This window comes from Ambystoma mexicanum, chromosome 5q, assembly GCF_040938575.1.
Source record: "Ambystoma mexicanum isolate Mex_15411 chromosome 5q, UKY_AmexF1_1, whole genome shotgun sequence".
Lineage (NCBI taxonomy): Eukaryota > Metazoa > Chordata > Amphibia > Caudata > Ambystomatidae > Ambystoma > Ambystoma mexicanum.
This window is the reverse complement of record NC_090933.1, coordinates 64,224,664-64,243,139: the sequence shown is the minus strand read 5'-3', so window position 1 is coordinate 64,243,139 and position 18,476 is coordinate 64,224,664.

Genomic DNA, 18,476 nt, shown 5'->3' with positions numbered 1-18,476 from the left:
CAGTAGGGAGGACCAATACAAACTGGCTTTTACCTTTGGGGGCCAGCAGTACACATGGACCCGGACTCCCTTCGGATACCTTAACTCCGGTAATGAGTTCAACATTTTCCTACATAAGGCCATGCCCGACCTGGGTGCGAGGGGTAACCTGGCTTATGTAGATGATGTCCTCATCAAAAGTTCATCTGTGGAGGAACACATAGCGGAGATCCGTTATGTTCTGACACAGTTGAGGGCCGCCGGAGCAAAACTTTCCTTTCAGAAAGCACAGTGGTGTAGAACCCGTGTTAATTTCTTGGGGCATGAGATTACTCCTCAGGGTCTCTGTCCCCAGGAAAAGAAAGTGGAAGCACTTCAGAAACTGAAAGACCCCACAACTCTGCGGGAACTAAGGAGCCTCCTTGGACTGACTAATTACAGCAGAAAGTTCATTGAGGGCTACGCAGAGATCACCAGACCCCTGATTCATCTCCTGAAGGGGGGGGTCAAGTGGGAATGGGGTCCAGAACAATCCGAGGCAGTAAAACAACTCAAAAGAAGCCTCTCACAAGCGCCTTGCCTAGCTTACCCTGTCAGAAACAAGAAGTTCTTCATGGAGACGGGGTTCTCTAATACGTGCTTGACAGCAGTATTATACCAAAAGCATGACAAGGTCAATAAAGTAATCTCCTATGCGAGCAAAACTTTATCCTCTGTGGAGGAAAAATTCAACGATTGTGAGAAGGCACTCCTGGCGACGGTGTGGGCATTGAAGAATTACCGCCCGTTTATCTATGGGGAACACATCATAGTGGAGACTCCACACCAGCCTCTGCAATATCTCCAAAGTGACAGAATCCGGGCCGGAAATGTGAGTAATTCCCGAATTACTTCCTGGATTCTGTCAATGCAAGGCTTTCCTGTGGAGGTCAGATAGGGCCAAAACAAGAAGAGTCCCCTCGCGCAAGGTCTGGCTGACTTGCATGATTGTGCCAGAGAAAACTGTCTCGAGGACGAAAGTCTAAAAATCAAGGACAACACGGAGGCATACCTTAATTCCCCACACAAAATCTTTGAAGAAGACAAGTGTGAGGGAATGCCCACTGTCTATGTGGATGGATGCTCTTACCATGTTGACAACAACGGGGAGAAAGAACTGGTGGCCGGCGTAGGGAATGCATGGGTGAATGAGTCCCCAGAACCCTCCGATGGATACAAAATTGGTCCCCGAAGTAGTCAGGTGGCAGAATTGATGGCTGTGCATCAGGCCATCCTCACTGCTGTCCAGCATCAACTCCACGAACTGGTCATAATCACAGATTCGGATTATGTACGGAATGGGTTCGTGGAGCACCTGGTTAATTGGAAAACCAGAGGCATGTTATGTGCTAACAACAAACCCTTGAAACATGGGAAGTTGATCCAAAACATTGATGATCTGGTCCCCTCGAATGAGATGACCATCTATTGGAAAAAGATCAAGGGTCATTCCAAAGTAGAGGGACCAGACAAAACTGGAAATGACTTAGCTGATCAGCTGGCCAAAACCGGGGCCATCCAAGGGGATCTAATTGAGATTGAGTCCCTGTTGGGGGAAATCCAGGTCACTGCTATCACTAGGTCCCAGACAAATGCTCACAACGACCTTTCAATTGCACAATGGAGTAAGGAGACCCCTGATGCTGATTTGATTACCGCTCAGAAGGGGGATCCAATAATTGGTAAATTTTACCAGCACCTTGAGGACCCTGAGAACTTTCCCCTGACGGATACCGATTATATTGGGAAAGAGGACCTAAGAGTGTTGATGAAATGTCCAAAAATGTTCCGAATCCAAGACAGTTTGCTGGTAAGGAAATCCAAAGCTGGCCACGATCAGTGGGTGGTTCCTACCTCATTCCGAAGCCTGATGTTAAGTCACGCCCATGATGTGGCCACCGCCGGTCATAGGGGGTTTCACACAACACTGGAAATGTTACGAGAGGTTGCATACTGGCCACACATGGGCCAGGACCTCAACCAATATTTGAAGGGTTGTCTTGTGTGTGCACAATTTCAGCCAACATCCCTCACACACCGTGCGCCTCTCCAAAAGAGGGGGATGACACTGCCATGGTCAGATTTACAAATCGACTTTGTAGGCCCCGTGATTCGCTCTGCTAGGGGGAATAAGTACATGTTGACTGTGACATGCTTGTTTACCAAGTGGGTGGAATGTCTCCCAGCCCCAAATTGCAAGGCAGAAACTGCAGCTGCCCTGATGATTAACCACATCTTTTCCCGTTTTGGTCTACCTCAAAGGATTGAGTCAGACAGAGGTAGCCACTTCACCAGTGAAGTGATGACAAAGATGTGGGAGACACTGGGGGTCAAAAGGAAGTTGCATATTGCTTACCGGCCAGCTTCTTCTGGGGCAGTAGAGAGATATAACCGAACCATTGTGAGCATATTAAAGAAGTTTGTGGCAGATTCTGGGCCAAGTTGGGATATCCGATTACCTCTGGTCCTAATGGCCATCAGATCTACCCCTTCATCTGCAACCAAAATGTCACCATTTGAGTTGATGACTGGGCGCAAGATGGTGCTTCCTCAGCATTTGCTCTACAGGACCCAAGAGCAGACACTGATAAATGCCTCCACAACTCATGAGTATGGGGAGAATTTAAGGAAACACCTTCAACATGCTTTTGCCTATGCTCAGCGGAATCTAGAACGATCAGGTGATAGCATGAAGACCCACTATGACCTGAAGACTTCCAGGAAGGAATATCAGGTGGGGGACCGGGTCTATCTATATAATTTCCAAAGGAACCAGGCCAAACAGCGAAAATTTTTGCCTACATGGAAGGGACCCTTTGAGATTATAGACAAAATCTCCCCTGTGGCCTACAAGATCCGCATCCCCAAAGGCGGTTTGGCAGAGGGGGAAGACAAGTGGGTCCACATTAACCAGTTGAAGTGTTGCCATCCCAGGCACACTCTGCAACAACTGGAGGAATCCTCTGGAATCCTAGAGGGTACTGTCTCAGATTAATTCAGTTCTAACTTAAAAGATCCTACATATAGCCTATCAAATTCTGTGTTTCTCAAGTTTATGTGTTCCTGTCTCTTAATTTAAAAAAAATGTGCATGTGCATATCTGTTGAGTTCTAAAATTCATATGCCACCCCACTATATCAATGGTGGGGGAGAAATGTCCATGAATAGGTATTGCCGCTCTTCCTTTGTCGTCCTAGGAGAAAGAAAACCTGGAGACGGGCCAAGGAGGACGATCCGGAGACCGGGAGCAGAGACGCAAGGGGCCCAGTGTACCGCCCAATATTCCCATCAGGACTGGCGAGGAGAACCGACCGATCAGTACCGGATGGAGGAAAAGATGCTGAACTGTGCCATCTATTGGAAGAAGATGAGGAAACATCCCAGGTCTTGCGAGTCCCATCAGTGAAACAGAATGGCCATCGCAAGAGGGGGGCTTGTGGGATGTTTTTACCCATACATCCGAGCCCTACCTCAAAAAAACTGTACAGTACTGACATGGAAAACATCATGATGGCCAGAGCTTCCCAGAAAATGCACAGGGAAATGCATGAAGAATAGGCTGCCACCCATTTTGCCGATGTTATGGGCACAGAAGGGCACTGCCTAAAACCACCATTGGACTACCCACACAGTAGTCTGAAACCATTGGGAATGGCAATGCTGATTGCCAAAAGCAACCTAGAATTGTGGGGAATTCATTTTCTTAAATCCCAAAAAGGGGTGCAGTACCAGTACTCACCACTATCAGAAAGCCGGCGTTTTAAAACCACCAGATTTTGTTTAAAACTGAATAAATGAACCCAAGGCAAGCCAAAGAAAGACTTACTGAGAGGTGGATACAATCCAAAGTTATATTCTGAAGTGACTTGAAGGTTTATAAGAAGACTGGCTGAGCTGTGGATTTCAGCAGTTTAAGTAAATTTGGACTGAAAGACACTAAAAACCTAAATGTTTAAAAGAAATGAGTGACCTACTTTTGAGTGTCACATAGGTTGCAATTGTTTAAATGTCATAAACTTAGAATCAGCATCCTAGCTGCATATGTAAAAAATTGTCTTGACTTAAACTGGGGAACTAAAAGTGACATTATCTGAAGCCTGGCTTAAGGAACTGAATTCTGCCCACCAGCTACCCCCGACAGGAGATGAGACTTGCACAACAGCTGTGTTCCCAGGCCTAGCTGCCCTTTTGCTGCTCCCACCAAAAGGAATATGACACTTCCCTGATTGAATTACCTGGGCTCTGCAGGAAATTGAACAAAGCCCTGTCCTGACTCAGGCAAATGTTTTATTATGGGGCCGTAAAAAGTGGCTTCCTCCTGGAAGAAAAGGGGAGGAGCACTGCCTGTGAGAGCAAGCTGGCTTGGCAGAACTGGAAAAACCAGAAATTCAACCTTGTGCTGGGGGGAAACCACACCCCCGTAGCCAGAATATGGTTTTAGAAAAAGATGAATAACTCATAGAGCGGACTTGTGAAAATTATTTAAATGATACCATAATTCTTGTGATTTTTCTGCCCACATTTTAAGAGGTTTTTAGAACCGGTGGCATGATCTGGAGGCAAGCTAGCAGTTAAGAGGGTATTACTTAAAATGTATGCATGTTAAAAATCTGACACTTCATCAATTAATGTCCATACTCCTTGCGCACATGTGTGTAAATTTGGGTTAATGTCCGATATTGCGAAACCAGTTAAAAAGTGAAATATGTGCCATTTTTTAATCCAAGCCCCCAGGAAGAAAAGATTTGGACAGGGTATACCTCCTGTGATATGTGATGGGTGCATGTAATTTTAAACAAATGTGTACCTGTGCAAATATGTCTTTTGGGTCAAAATATAGATTGTGTGTAATTTGACAGGGGTGGGTTCTCTGTACCATAAACAGACCTCATCATGATGACACTTCATTTCATTCCCCCAATCAAGGGGAAGCGGATGAAGTGGCCAATGACAAGTGGAGAGGGGTAGAGCTTAGTGACGCTGCACACACACCCATTTTCAAAACACATAAAAGCAGACAGACAGGACAGATAGGGACCTTCAAATCCATTTGCTGCGGGACGCTCTGCCGGGAAAATCCATACTTTACCTCCATCAATCTCTAGAGAAAGCTGTGCAGAAAGATCCAGACTTCAAATTCATCAATCTCCAGAATCCAGAGAGAGAGAGAGCTGACCCAGATCACTGTGAAGTGCAGAGACCAGACCAGAGTCCAGTCTAAAACCTGACCAGATCCGTGGCGAGGCCCATTTATTTCAGAAATATATTATGAGTACCTAGCAGACTGTGCAGAACCAATCTCTTAGTTAAAATAATCTAATCCAATCTATTTTAATCTAAGTAGAACTGCCTCCTAACTGTCACCTGTCATTTTCTAGTTGCTAGCTGTCATTTGTCATTTTGAACTTTAAAATTTCAAATCCGAAAAACTACCTTTATTTAATCGCTCATAACTCCGTAACCGTTCGTCCTAGAGACTTGCAGTAACTTTCCTCTGAAAGCTTAGAATCTCAGCTACCCATTCCTACCCCCGATACTTTTTGCCGCAATCGCGAAAAACGCACTCGCGAATTTGCCGCGATTTGCACAACAGCAGCAGTTTTCTTGCTTTCAGTTGCCAAAAATTCGTTTAACCTGCTAGTTACTCCTAGATCCTTGCTAAAGTGAGCCTGGACTAATATTAACTTGATACCACTCACCCTGAACCTCTAGAGGGAATTAAAAGAATTTTAGCATATTTTTCACTTCATTGCCAGCACATATAAAAGCATTTTGGGCCTGTGTTTCCAACTTTTGTAGTCTAAGCTTGCTGGGGTGAACTGAATTACAGTTGATTGCATTTCTGAGAACTGTGTGCTTTCCTTCCATTTCCTTGCATTGCATAAAGGGGGGAGGGGATTGCCAGAGAAAAGTGATTATATTGTTTTGTTGAAATCATATTGAGTATTTTCTGTATTGCATTTCATTCAACATTACATCCATCTGAACTTATATAAAGTATTCTCTACCACCTTATTCTTCTGTTCCTATTCACAAGTGTGCTAGTGCCAGACTATCCATTATTGATTACTGCTCAGATTCAGTGTGATATTCAATTATTAATTTATTATAAAGCGTGATATATATATATATATATATATATATATTGTTTAAATTATCAAATAAACCTTTTAACTTGCAAAACAGAACTACTTCTTGGCTCAGGGGGGTCAGGGGGATTCTAAGAGAGGGGTGTTATATAGGGGTAGTCATCCAGAACGCATGAACTGGACATAAAGATATATTAATAAGGGTTTCCATTCAGTATCCCAGACTAGGCATTGACTTAGCTGTAGTGTTGAATTGAATCCTCTTACATAGCCATGGGTAGCAAGGCAAGAACCTCATCAGGATTGGTGGGTGCAAAGGAAGATATGATATATGATATGATATTTTATTCATATTGCGCCCATATACAAGTGTTTCAGGGCATGACGAGGCAAGGGAGGACCAAACAACGATCTTACTAGGCCCAGTGACATTGTGTAATATATGTATATTCTGAACACAGATTTAAATAACTGAAGGGTAACCCCAAGGACTCACCGATAGTCTTCTTCCTCGCCTCTCTCTCTCTGACCCAGGAATTCTTTCCAACAGGGGGATGAATACGAAAGCCTCCCTAAGTCCTTTCTTCCAACTCCCAGACAATCTTAGAGGAGAAGAAAGGCCTCAGGGAAACCCTCTGGGGAATAAAACCCTGTGTCGGCGGCTGCTGGATTGACGTCGTCTGGGCAGCGAAGGTTCAGGTAATAGCTGGTGGAAAGCTGTCTAACGGAAGAAGCAGAAGAGAATAGTAAGTAAAGTGTAGGTAAGTAAGAGATAGGAAATTCAAGGTAAGGATGTATTGAGTTACCCTTAAAAAGGATTAGATGATTTACCACGCTGGAAGGGATGACTTCCGGTAATCACCTATTGTGTGCGGAAGTTTGTTAGCACAGAACAGAATATAGAGAAAACAGAACGTGTATAGTGACGGAATATTTACCTGGCAAGATCTGATAGAGGGGCATAGGAGTACATACGGCAGGAGTATGCACCGAGTGAGCGGGTTTGAAGACTGAACTCGGATTCCCTAAATATTGCAAATTGAAGGAAATGTGTCAATTTAGATTCACTGTCGGGATCTTTGAGTCCCTGATAATACTATCCTTCGTACCGAACTCTGGGACATGAGAACCTCTAGCAGTCTGCTCGCCGGTTTCCGGAGCGAAGCCGGTGAACAGGTGTGTGAGAGTGAGGGCTTGAGTCGTAGGAAAGGAGCCGGGTGGACGAGCAGAGTCTGAATGCAGGAAATAACGAAGGACAGAATTAGAAGGAATTAATATAAGTTTTGCATACAGAAAGCTTAGTAGCAAGGCATTCTAGAAGCGAACTTACGTAGCGTTGTCAGTGAAGAGTAGCAACGTGTCTGCGCGTTGCCGACAGGAACAGCTAAACTGAATCCCGAGTAGGTGGGTGGACCTTCCTTGGTGCTTGATTGCGCATCGTCTAGACCCACACCTTCTGTTGCGACGGCCATCTTGGAAGTAAAAATGGCCGAAATCCGTCTATGGGACCAACGATGCCACAGGGACCAACATCTCCGGAGAGGCGTGACACATTGAGAATGCACAAGTGCAGGGGAGAGGGAAGGGGGAAAGTGCAAGGGGCAGGGGAGGAGGGGAAAGTGCTGAACACAAGATCTAAACAACAATAGGTAGTGCGACCAGCTGGTGGCAAGTGCAATAATAAGGCGCAGACAAACAGTGTCTAATAAGGGCAGGAAGGGTACTGTAGTTATGCAGATACAGACCCAAGTGCAAGGGTTGCCAGGAGGCAGTGCAGGTATGCGGCTGGGTGGGCAGGGATCTAGGCACGAAATCCGAGAGTAGCCAGGTGCCTAGTGCCGAAACAGAGAGAGATCATCAGGGGAGAGGAAGAGAGATAGCAGAATCAAAGAGGAAGGTCTTGAGGTGCTTCCGGAACCGAAGATGTTTCTCCTCAAGTTTCAGAGAGTCAGGGAGGCTGTTCCAGAGGGAGGCCCCCACTGAAGAAAGAGATCTACCCCTAACTCGCTGCTTGGAGAAGCAACTAACCCTGAGGGAGTTGGAGGTGGAGTAGCGAAGAGCTCAGGTATGAAGGTATTTCTGAAGGGAGAATTGAAGCTATTGTGGACCCAGGCCCCAGAAGGCCTTGTGGACAATCCAAAGGGTCTTGAACTTAATCCTTGCAGCCACTGAGAGCCAATGAAGAGATTTCAGGGCTGGAGAGATATGATCCCAGGACTTGAGTCAAGGACATGTCTTGCAGTCCTATTCTGGATGAGTTGCAGAGGGTGGAGAGTAGTAGCAGGCAGATTTAGAAAGAGGCTGGTGCAGTAGTCCAGCCTGGAGAGACCTAGATCTCTAGAGACAGTGGGCTTCTGTGGGAATGAGAGAAAAGGAAGAATACCTCTGAGGAGGTGCAGTTGGTAGTTTGACTTCTTAGAGACGTCAGAGATGTGTGGAGAAAAGGAAAGTGTGGAGTCGAAGATGACCCCAATGTTCTTAGCCTCACAGGTGGGAGCAGGGAACGGGTCAAGGGAGGCCAGCCAGAGAGTGACAGGAAAGGAGGGTTCAGGAGTACCGACGAGGAGGATCTCTGTTTTACTGGCATTAAGGCAGAGTTCGCTGGCGGCACACCACTCGTGGATTGCAAACAGGCAGCCAGAGATGAGAGAGGGAGAAGAGGTGGCAGAGGGGAGCCTGGAAACGAGCAAAGTGTATTCTGCATAGCACTGAAAATTGGAGCAGAGAGCAGCAATCCGTTAGGCGAGGGGTGCCAAGTATTGGTTGAAAAGCCAGGGAGAGAGGTTAGACCCCTGGGGCACACCACAAGTGGAGAATGAGATAGAGGAAAGGAAGGACCCAAGATGGACATGGGAGGGTCGGTTGGAGAGGAAGGAGGTCAGCCAGGCCAGGGCCTGATCAGTGAAACCCAGGTTATCACGGAGGCGGTTGAGCAGGAGGGCATGGTTGACTGTGTCAAAGGCAGAAGAGAGATCGAGTAGAATGAGGACAGAGGGGAGATTAGAATCAAGGTTGGAGAGCAGGTCTTCACGGATGTTCAGGAGAGCAGTTTCCCTGCTTCTGGCTGCTCTAAAGCCAGAATTATGGTCATGAAGACAGCCAACAGAATCAGTGTGAAGATTAAGCTGTGAGATGGCCAGCTTTTCCAGGAGTTTGCTCAGGAAAAGGAGTGATAGAGATTGGGCGATAGTTAGCCGGGCAGGAGCGGTCGGCTGTGGGTTTCTTGAGAAGAGGGTGCACAAGAGAATGCTTCAAAGGGGTGGGAAGTTGGCCAGGGCAAGAGCGACGGTATCAATATGGTTCTTGAGGGTTTGGACGAACAGGGAAGAACCTGTTTTGACAAGACTTTCATAGATCGGAATTGTCTGGAAATCTTGTCAGGGGATAACAGAAGAAAGGAAGCGAAAGAGGGAGGGAGAGGCGGCTGCAGGGGGGCCGGAGGTAGCTGAGAGAGAAGAGGGATGAGGACGACAGGATGGACAGGGTGTCCTTGGTTTTAGAGATGAAATGAGAGGCCAGGGCCGTGCAGAGGCCCAGGGAGGGGACAGGAGAAGTAGAGACTGCAGCAGGTTGGCCAGCTTCTTGCAGATTTGAAAGAGTTCGGCCTAGTTGTTTGTTGCCGCAGAGACGCGGGCTTGGATGTGGGCTTTCTTCTTAGTGCAGACAGAGAGCCAGTACTGCCTTTGGAGCAGGCGGCAGGCCAGTTTGTCAGAGGATGCACAAGATGCCAGCCATTTCCTCTCAGCCACCCTACACTTGCATTTAAGGGTGACTAGGTTAGAGTCGTACCAAGAGTTGCACTTGGCTTTGGGCTTCAAGCGGATTCTCATAACAGGGGCAAGAACATCAAGAGTATTGGAGATGGCAGAGTGGAGCTTGGCAAGGGCAGTGTCAGGATGAGAGTCAGCCAGAGGTCGAGTAGGGGGAGAGAAAGTGGCAGCGAAAGCCTCAACTGACACATGCTTCATGAGCCGTATGACCAAAAAGGTAGGTGGCAGTGCTGGAGCAGGCTTTGTTTGCGGAGCAGAGAGGGAGGACGGGAGGTGAGCCCCACCAGAGAGTAAAGAGGTAGTCTGACCAGGTGGCCGATAGATAGTAGCAATGGTGAGAGAGTGGCCGGGAGAGAGAGAAAGCCTACAGACAAGGCATTCGAAGGAGGAGTATGCATGCATAGGATTCGCAGAGGCAGGAGTCCACTCTGGGAAGATCAAGCCTACACCACACCAGAACGGTTGGATTTGGGTGCAGAGAGGATCTTGTAGCTGTCAGGGAGGAGAGCGTCAAAGCTTGTGACAGAGCTGGCCGTGAACCATGTCTCGGTAGGACCAAGGACATTCAGGTTGAGTTCCTCCAGGAGACGGCAGTTGTCAGAGGAGTGTTTGACAGCCGAGTCAGAGTTGAGAGTGGCAATATGGAGAAGGTTGCCAGCCTTGAAAGACTTCCGGGGGGGGATACAAATCAGAGGTACGCCCTGCTGAGCTGTACAAGGAGTCTGAGGAGGGCGCAGAGGAGGAAGGAGGAGAGGGCGAGGTAGCTATGGAGGAGGTAGAGGTGGGAGGCAAGGAAGCCAGAGAGGAGAAAGAGAGAGCACAGCAGGAGAAGGACGGAAGTTGATGAGGTGCGGGAAGCGGCTATCAAAGAGGAGAAGGTTGGCCTGAGGGCCTTGGACCAGGACGGTGCCATTCAGGAAGACATTAATGATTACCTTAGAGGAGTGGAAGGGGTCCAGAAGGGCCTCCCATCGGGTGCCACCATTAATGGTTTAAGAAGAGAAAGGAGAGAGCACAGAGGCCATGTGAGGAGTCCAAAGATCAGGTGAAGGAACGACAAACAGGATTTCTGTGAGGGTTTGTCTGAAGGAAGCGCTGGTGTAGGTGTCAGCGATAGGGAGACCAGGGTGTGAGGTCAAGATATCCTTTCTGAATTTCTTCCTACCAGACTTAGTGAAAAGGGAGGGATAGCAATGGAGAAGCAGTTAGAGAAGATGGGGGAAACAGAGAGAGCCATAGGTGATGTAGACGAGGGTGAAGAGGAGAGAGAGGGGGGAAGGGAGTGAGAGAAGAGCGGAGGTGGGAAGCAGGAGAGGGGGGAGCAAGACAGGAAAAGCAGGACAGAGTAGCACAATGCAGTCACTGGGCACCAAAATCAAAAACACACAGTACAGCCACAGGGGCATGGCAAAATTCAAATTGGCAGGAAAGGTGGACACAGTACAGCCACAAGGGCAGGCTAAATTCTAATTTGGCAAAAAAGGTGAAAACCGTACAGCCACAGGGGTACAACACATTTCAAAATGGCAGCAAAGGTGGACACAGTACAGCTACAAGGGCAGGCTAAATTTGAATTTGGCAGCAGAGGTGGAAACAGTACAGCCACAGGGGCACAGTAAAATTCACATAGGCAGCAAAGGTGGACACAGTACAGCCACACGGGCAGGCTAAATTTGAATTGGTAGCAATGGTGGACACAGTACAGCCACAAGGACAGGCTAAATTCGAATTTGGCAACAAAGGTGAAAACAGTACAGCCACAGGGGCACAGCAAAATTCTAATTGCAGCAAAGGTGGACAAAATACAGCCACAAGGGGAGGCTAAATTTGAATTGCCAGCAAAGGTGGACACAGTACAGCAACAGGCAGAAGGAGTGAAAAGTCTGGGGGAGGAGGTGAAGTTGGTAAAGTATTGTGGAAGAGCAAATTGAGGGAGAGGCAACTAACCCATGGTCGTTGCGGTGTCAGTGTACAGTAGATCAGGCTTCAACAGGGAGTGCAAGACATAGTAGCAGGAGAGGAGGGTCTGAGTGTTGCAGAAATTGAGCCGGAGGAGGGGTTAGAAGGTAACTAGCAAGGGTACTGAGAATGGTAGACATTTTTGAAGCAAAGTAGAGAGCAAGATCATTTGCAGAAAGAGTGGAGGAGATGGAGGAGGGTTTTGGAGGAGGGTTTAGGAGGTGGGTGAATTGAGTTGAGAGGTTTTTGGAGGTGCCTGGGTTGGGAGGATTGAGGGGAAATGAGAGCGAGATGGACGTCATGTTTGGCAGCATCAAGAGCCGATGAGTAGTTCTGAAGAGCAGTGAGGTATAATTGGAGATCTAAGGAGTGTTTTCACCTTTGCTAAGTGTGAAGCTTTTTCCGCATTGTTGTTTTCAAGATGCGGATGAGGGGTGTAATCCAGGGCTGTGGAGGGGAGTAAATCTGGAAAGAGGGCAGCAAGCGGAGAAGACCCAGAGAGCAGTGTTAAAGTTAGTGCAGGCTTCTTCAGTGGATGGAAAGGAGAGTTTAGCATAGGAGAAGAAAGAGTGGTGTAGGTCTAGGAGGTAGTTGGGGAGTATGGAGGAGGGAAACTTGCACTTAGTAATAGTATTAGATGAAGACAGTGAGGACGAGGCAGGAGTGGAGATTGAGGCAAAGACAAGAGTGACCAAGTACCGGACAAGTACTGTTTGCTGCCGCTGCCTCGTTGCTCTGTCTCAATTGGATTGGACTGTGTGGATTGAACTCCACTGACTTGTTACAGCGCTCTAAAACTCCCTGGAGGAAGTCTTTCACGGGTGCACCAGCGTGCCTGACTTTAAGGTCCTTCCGTTGTGGTGGCCACGCCCCCCGCTGACGAGTCACGCGCTCTGCGACCTCAAATACTGGCAGCCTTGCGCACCTGCGCCACGCACCAAGTACCGGACAAGTACTGTTTGCTGCCGCTGCCTCGTTGCTATGTCTCAATTGGATTGGACTGTGTGGATTGAACTCCACGGACTTGTTACAGCGCTCTAAAACTCCCTGGAGGAAGTCTTTCACGGGTGCACCAGCGTGCCTGACTTTAAGGTGACTGTCTTCTAGCATAACCCTGTGTCACACAGAGCGTGCTCTCCCCCCTCTGTGCCTCACAACTCGTGTATTCCACAACTGTGCGCCTTACAACTTGTGCTCTTTACAACTTGTGCTCTTTACAACTTGTGCGATGCACACACTGCCCCTTCAACCTTCAAGGCTTGTGTGTAAATATCTGTGCTCACGTGCTTTTGTCATCCCGCAGTGTTGTGGTGCCCATTGGTAATATCGTCCTTTTTTTTTCTTTTCCTTACCTCTCTCTGTAAAGGTCCTTCCTCCTTCCTTTGTGGTGGCCACGCCCCCCGCTGACGAGTCACGCGCTCTGCGACCTCAAATACTGGCAGCCTCGCGCACCTGCGCCGCGCACCAAGTACCGGACAAGTACTGTTTGCTGTTCGCGGTGCGGGATGCGATTCTGCTCTTTGGGGTGTCTGTTTTTGCACACGCTGTGAAGTGGCTTTATATCAGGTGGTAAGCACTGTTTTGATCAGGTGAAGCTAGGTGGTGTCTTTTTGCATTAAGATGGTTAAGAAATTGCATAATGGGAAGAGATGTCTGAATGGTTCCCCCTCAACTTTGTTTGAGGGCAATATGTCAGAAGAGGAGCCCATTTACGAAACAGTTAACCAAACTAAGAAAAAGGAAAAAGGTATAAATGAGAAACCGTGTACTAGCTTCTATATGAAGTCATCAGTAAATTCAAATGTGCCAATCTTACCTCCGCTAGAATCAGTACAAGTTACAACTGCAGAAACTGAAAAAGAGGTAAATACAGTGGCCCAAATTCACAGGTAGGTGCATGGGAGTATAACCCACCCACTCAAACTAATTCATAATGTACCCATTACTGATAGCTCAATATTGGGAGCGGTAAATGATGATGAGAACATGCCAGCTATTGATATTTCGTTGGTTGCGCCAGTTGTTCTAGCTGAACTCCATAGTAGAACACGCCTTTCGAATGGGCCCTCAACACCTGCTGCTGAGTCAAGGGGCTTTAGGGAACAAGTTCATTTCCATGCAGCTATAGCAGAAAATTTAAATCAATTAAAAGAAATGCAAAAGAGCAAAGAAGGATGGGGGGCTCGGGATCTTAAACACTCTGCCAGCTCACCCGCTCATGAGATTCAATTCAATCCCTCTGATACAAATTACTCACATTCACCAGTACTGGGTTGCGATCCTATACCGCTAAAAAATAACTCAGGAAAATCTCGCCAACCAAATTCATCACTTCCGCATTCCCACTGGAAGAGACTTTAGTGGATTTAAATCCCCAAGAATTACAGAATTTTCCTGTCTTAACCAGGTTACTGAATTTGCTGGACAAGGGGCACGAATTTACGCATGGAGCGATTGGTGCTCTGAGCCTAGCAACATCAGAAATCAATTCAAGACTGTCTAAAATAGAGGGTTTTTTGATGGCCCAGGAAAAATGTCATGTATTTTGGGCTGAGCAACATATGAGTGAGAAACGTTTTCATACTCAAAAGTTAGAAGCAATAGAAACAGAGCTTAAAGCTGGGAAATCATACAATATGAAATCTTCAGCTTCCCAAACCGAGTATGTGGAGCTGAATGATTCGGTTATAACAAACGCAACTGATGTAAAAAATGCACCAGCAAATCAGCTTCCACCATATGTGGAGATAGCGAAATTGCAGCATGAAAGAATATTGGCTTTAGAGAAGATTGTCCTTGCTGCCAACCTAATGCCTCCGGAGAGGATGGCAGAGGTACTTAGCAAAACGGAGGCGCCAATATTAACCCCAGTTCCACATACCCCTGATAGTCCCTCTGTGCTTACAGATCTGATTAACTTGAACTCAGAGATCATGCAGAGTGGTCAGGAATGTATTAGCGATTCAAATGAAGGAGGAAACGGTACTCATAGTACATTCTTTATGTCCCGAAAAGCTAAAAAATGACATACTAAAGCTTTGAAAAAACAAAAAAATGCAAACTTCCAAAATCCATCAACCCGAGCAGGGCTCATGATGAATCAAAATAACAAAGAAAAAATGAAAAATAAAAACTCTGAGACATTGGTAGAACAGAATAAAAAAAAAACAGCAAAAAAGGCATAACAAAAGCGTTATTAAGTAAGATAACAACATTGATCTAACGCAACTAAACATCGAAAGTCAGGCTGTCTTTTCGAGTATTGAGGGGAGTGAAAAAAAAATACATCAGATGAGATACCAAAATCTAATGTCGCAAACATAAAAGATGACAATGGGCTATCATCACCTATCCTTATACAAACGCAGCTACAACGCTTCTTCGAAAAAATAGACAAAAAAATAACGGACCTAGTTCAAAAACCACATAACACTACAGATACAAGTGCCGACTGTTATGTTGTGAGTTCTTTACCTGATAGAAGTACTCACAATATGAATAGTCAAGTTGTGAATGAAGTTGTAGGCACTCAGGATCCTGATTTTGCTAAGTTACAACACATGAAGGGAGCCCCTGATACACAGCAAAATCGGCAGTCCATATCGCCTACCCCTTTTCGTGAAGGAGAGAGTGAGGATAAATGGTCATTCTATAACACCTTAGGGCCTGAGATGAAATTGGTAATGGGATGGACGTTGGATCCAACAAAGGTAGACAAACCAAACTTAACGCGATCATCATTGATGAAAGTTTTTCATCAAATACCTGCACTGCGCAACTTAGTGTCTAACGATATAGACTGGGTTCGTCTACCGTATGTCTCAAACGGTCGAATATTATGCAAATATCAGAACACTATCATCGCCGCACTAATATGGAAACATATACAGGATTTTCAATTGCTTGGTTATGAGTTATCACTGTTCAACTCCCTGGAAAATGCAACACTGTTTGTGGAATATCAACCTTCTGCTCCTTATAACAACACCCACATTGAAGATCATGATAACCAGCTTGCAACCTTACATGAAAAAATCAGATTGCAATCGGAATCCGTTGCCCAGATTGTGACAAGCCTGACATGGCTTGAACCACTGATGAAAAATTTAATAAGCAATATGCCAGCCAAAGAAAAACAATAAAATTATACAGTGGTTATAAATTCTTGTAATTGCTGTGGCTTTAATAATTTTGAGAAATGGTTTCAGAACACATTGGATGTACAATCACCAGCAATAATCATCTTGCAGGAAACCATGGCGACCCAAGATATCTATCTGGAAGGATATGTAGGGTTTTGTTCTCATGCGATAAAAGGTAACCAAGGCCGTCCATCTGGAGGCCTTGCGATTCTGGTGAGACATTTATATCAATCTAAACTGCTCCAAATCTATTCATCTCCAGATATATTGGCGGTGGAAGTGACATCTAATGTCAGGGTGTTCACTCAGCTGATTATAGTTGCACTGTATTGGAACCCAGCAACGTCAACCTTAGACTCTATTATCGAAAAAGTTAACCATGTTCTTTTACAAGTGGCAACATACGCTCCGAATGCACAGATCATTATGGGTGGCGATTTCAATTCAAACCTCAACAAAATAATGTTGAAATTAGATATAGCATCTTATTATGAAACATTGGCTTTTGAAAGGGGGCAAATATGGAAGGAGTTTTTGAGCGATTGGGAATTGCAAGTTGTGCCCTTTGCACAAAAAGAGAATGCATATACTTGGGCTCGTGGTAGAAAACGCACAGCAATTGATTACATAGTAACCTCAAACTCACTGGCTGAATTCACCACAAACTGCAAAATTATTCAATCACATCTAAGTGATCATTGCATTTTGGAGTGTCTATTTGAGTGTAGTTTACCATTATATGAAGCTAAGCCCGTACTGTCATTGCTGGAGATTGATCGCAAGGCACTTTCCATCAGGTGGAATGCTAGATTATATAGGCAGCTAAACTATCTGGTTAACAGAGACATGGTAAAAGATAATGTTGAAACGTTGTCCAGTTCTGATCTTAACATTAGGGAAAGGAAAAATGCTGGAATGATAGGCGGGCATCTTGACACTTTGGTGGAGAAAAGCTCAACAGCCAAAAAGTTTGACTACAAGAAGAGTTTTAACGCAGAAATTGCATCAAGGAAAAAACAAAAAAACAGAGAAATTCGTAAACTGTTGAAATTATCCATTAATATAGGGGGTTATGCAACTGAGAAAAAGAAAATCCTTGCAATTTATAGAAACGATGTCAAACACCTGAAGATTGGTTCATTTATCGAAACCAATCAAAAAATGATCCAGAACTTAATTGGCAAAAACTCAAGGGAAACTTGGGCAATACTGAAGGACCCATTATTGAAAGGAAAACCAGATCTTTGCTCTGCCGTAAGTGGAGAAGTATGGTGTAAAATCTATGAATCCAAATATGCTATGCCACAGAAATTTTGTGAGTTACTAACTCCGGATCTGGCAATAAATATTCCCTCTATATGTCCCTGGGGATTGAATGACATCATCTCTATAATTGCAAAGTTAAAACCTTCTAAAGCTGCTGGGCCGGATGGTATTCCACCGTGCGTCTTAAAGGACGACCCGAAATTATGGGCAAAAATCATCCTAAGGAGGCTGGAATGTGTATTTAAAGCAAAGAGAGTACCAGAGTCGTGGCTATCCGCGATCATAATTCCACTACACAAAAAGGGTCCTTTGAACGACCCCTCCAACTTTAGAACCATAGCTTTAATCGACATCTCGGCAAAGATCTTTGCTGCCCTAATATTGAAGGACTTAAATGCTTTCATCCTAAAACAGAAAATTCTTTCGCGGTTTCAAACTGGGTTTCGCAAAGGCATGGGTACACAGTTGAACGCAACCCTGCTGGCACACTTACTAAAGATATCTAGAAAGAAAGATCATGGGCCACTGTATATGGCGCTTGTTGACATATCCGGGGCATTTGATTCTGTAATTAGACAACAGTTGTGGCAAAGGATGCAGGACATTCATATTCCATTGCACCTGATAGCTATGATCATTATGTTGCATTCCAACACAAGTTACAGGATCAAGATCGATAAGGAAGGTTCGCTAACACCACCCATTCTTACCTTTATAGGTGTAAAGCAAGGCTGTAACCTTGCAGCCACACTGTTCAACCTGTATCTATCTGAAATAGCTTCAATTTGGTCTATGTGTAACTCATTTGCGATTAAAGTAGGGGATCTTTGCTTGGATTGGCTAGCTTTTGCAGACGACTTGATAATGTTTGATCTTACTCCGTTTGGGCTGCAAAATAAACTTGAATGCTTAGTTGAATTCTGTGAGAAGCGCAATCTCCAGTTAAACCCAAATAAATCACACATATTGGTATTCTCAAACAAAAGAAAGCTTGTAAGATACCAATGGAAAATAAAGTGTCTTCCGATACCACGTACTTTGGGCATGATTTACTTGGGTTATAACTTGAACAACTCTGATTCAATTGACAAATGGAATAAAGAAATTTCAATTAAAGCGATGCCATTGATCGCACAAATGAAATTAATCTACTCAAAAATCTGTAACTTCTCCTTAATTCCATTGATAGATTTCTATAAGCTTAAAGTGGAAGCAATCATCATATACGGCCT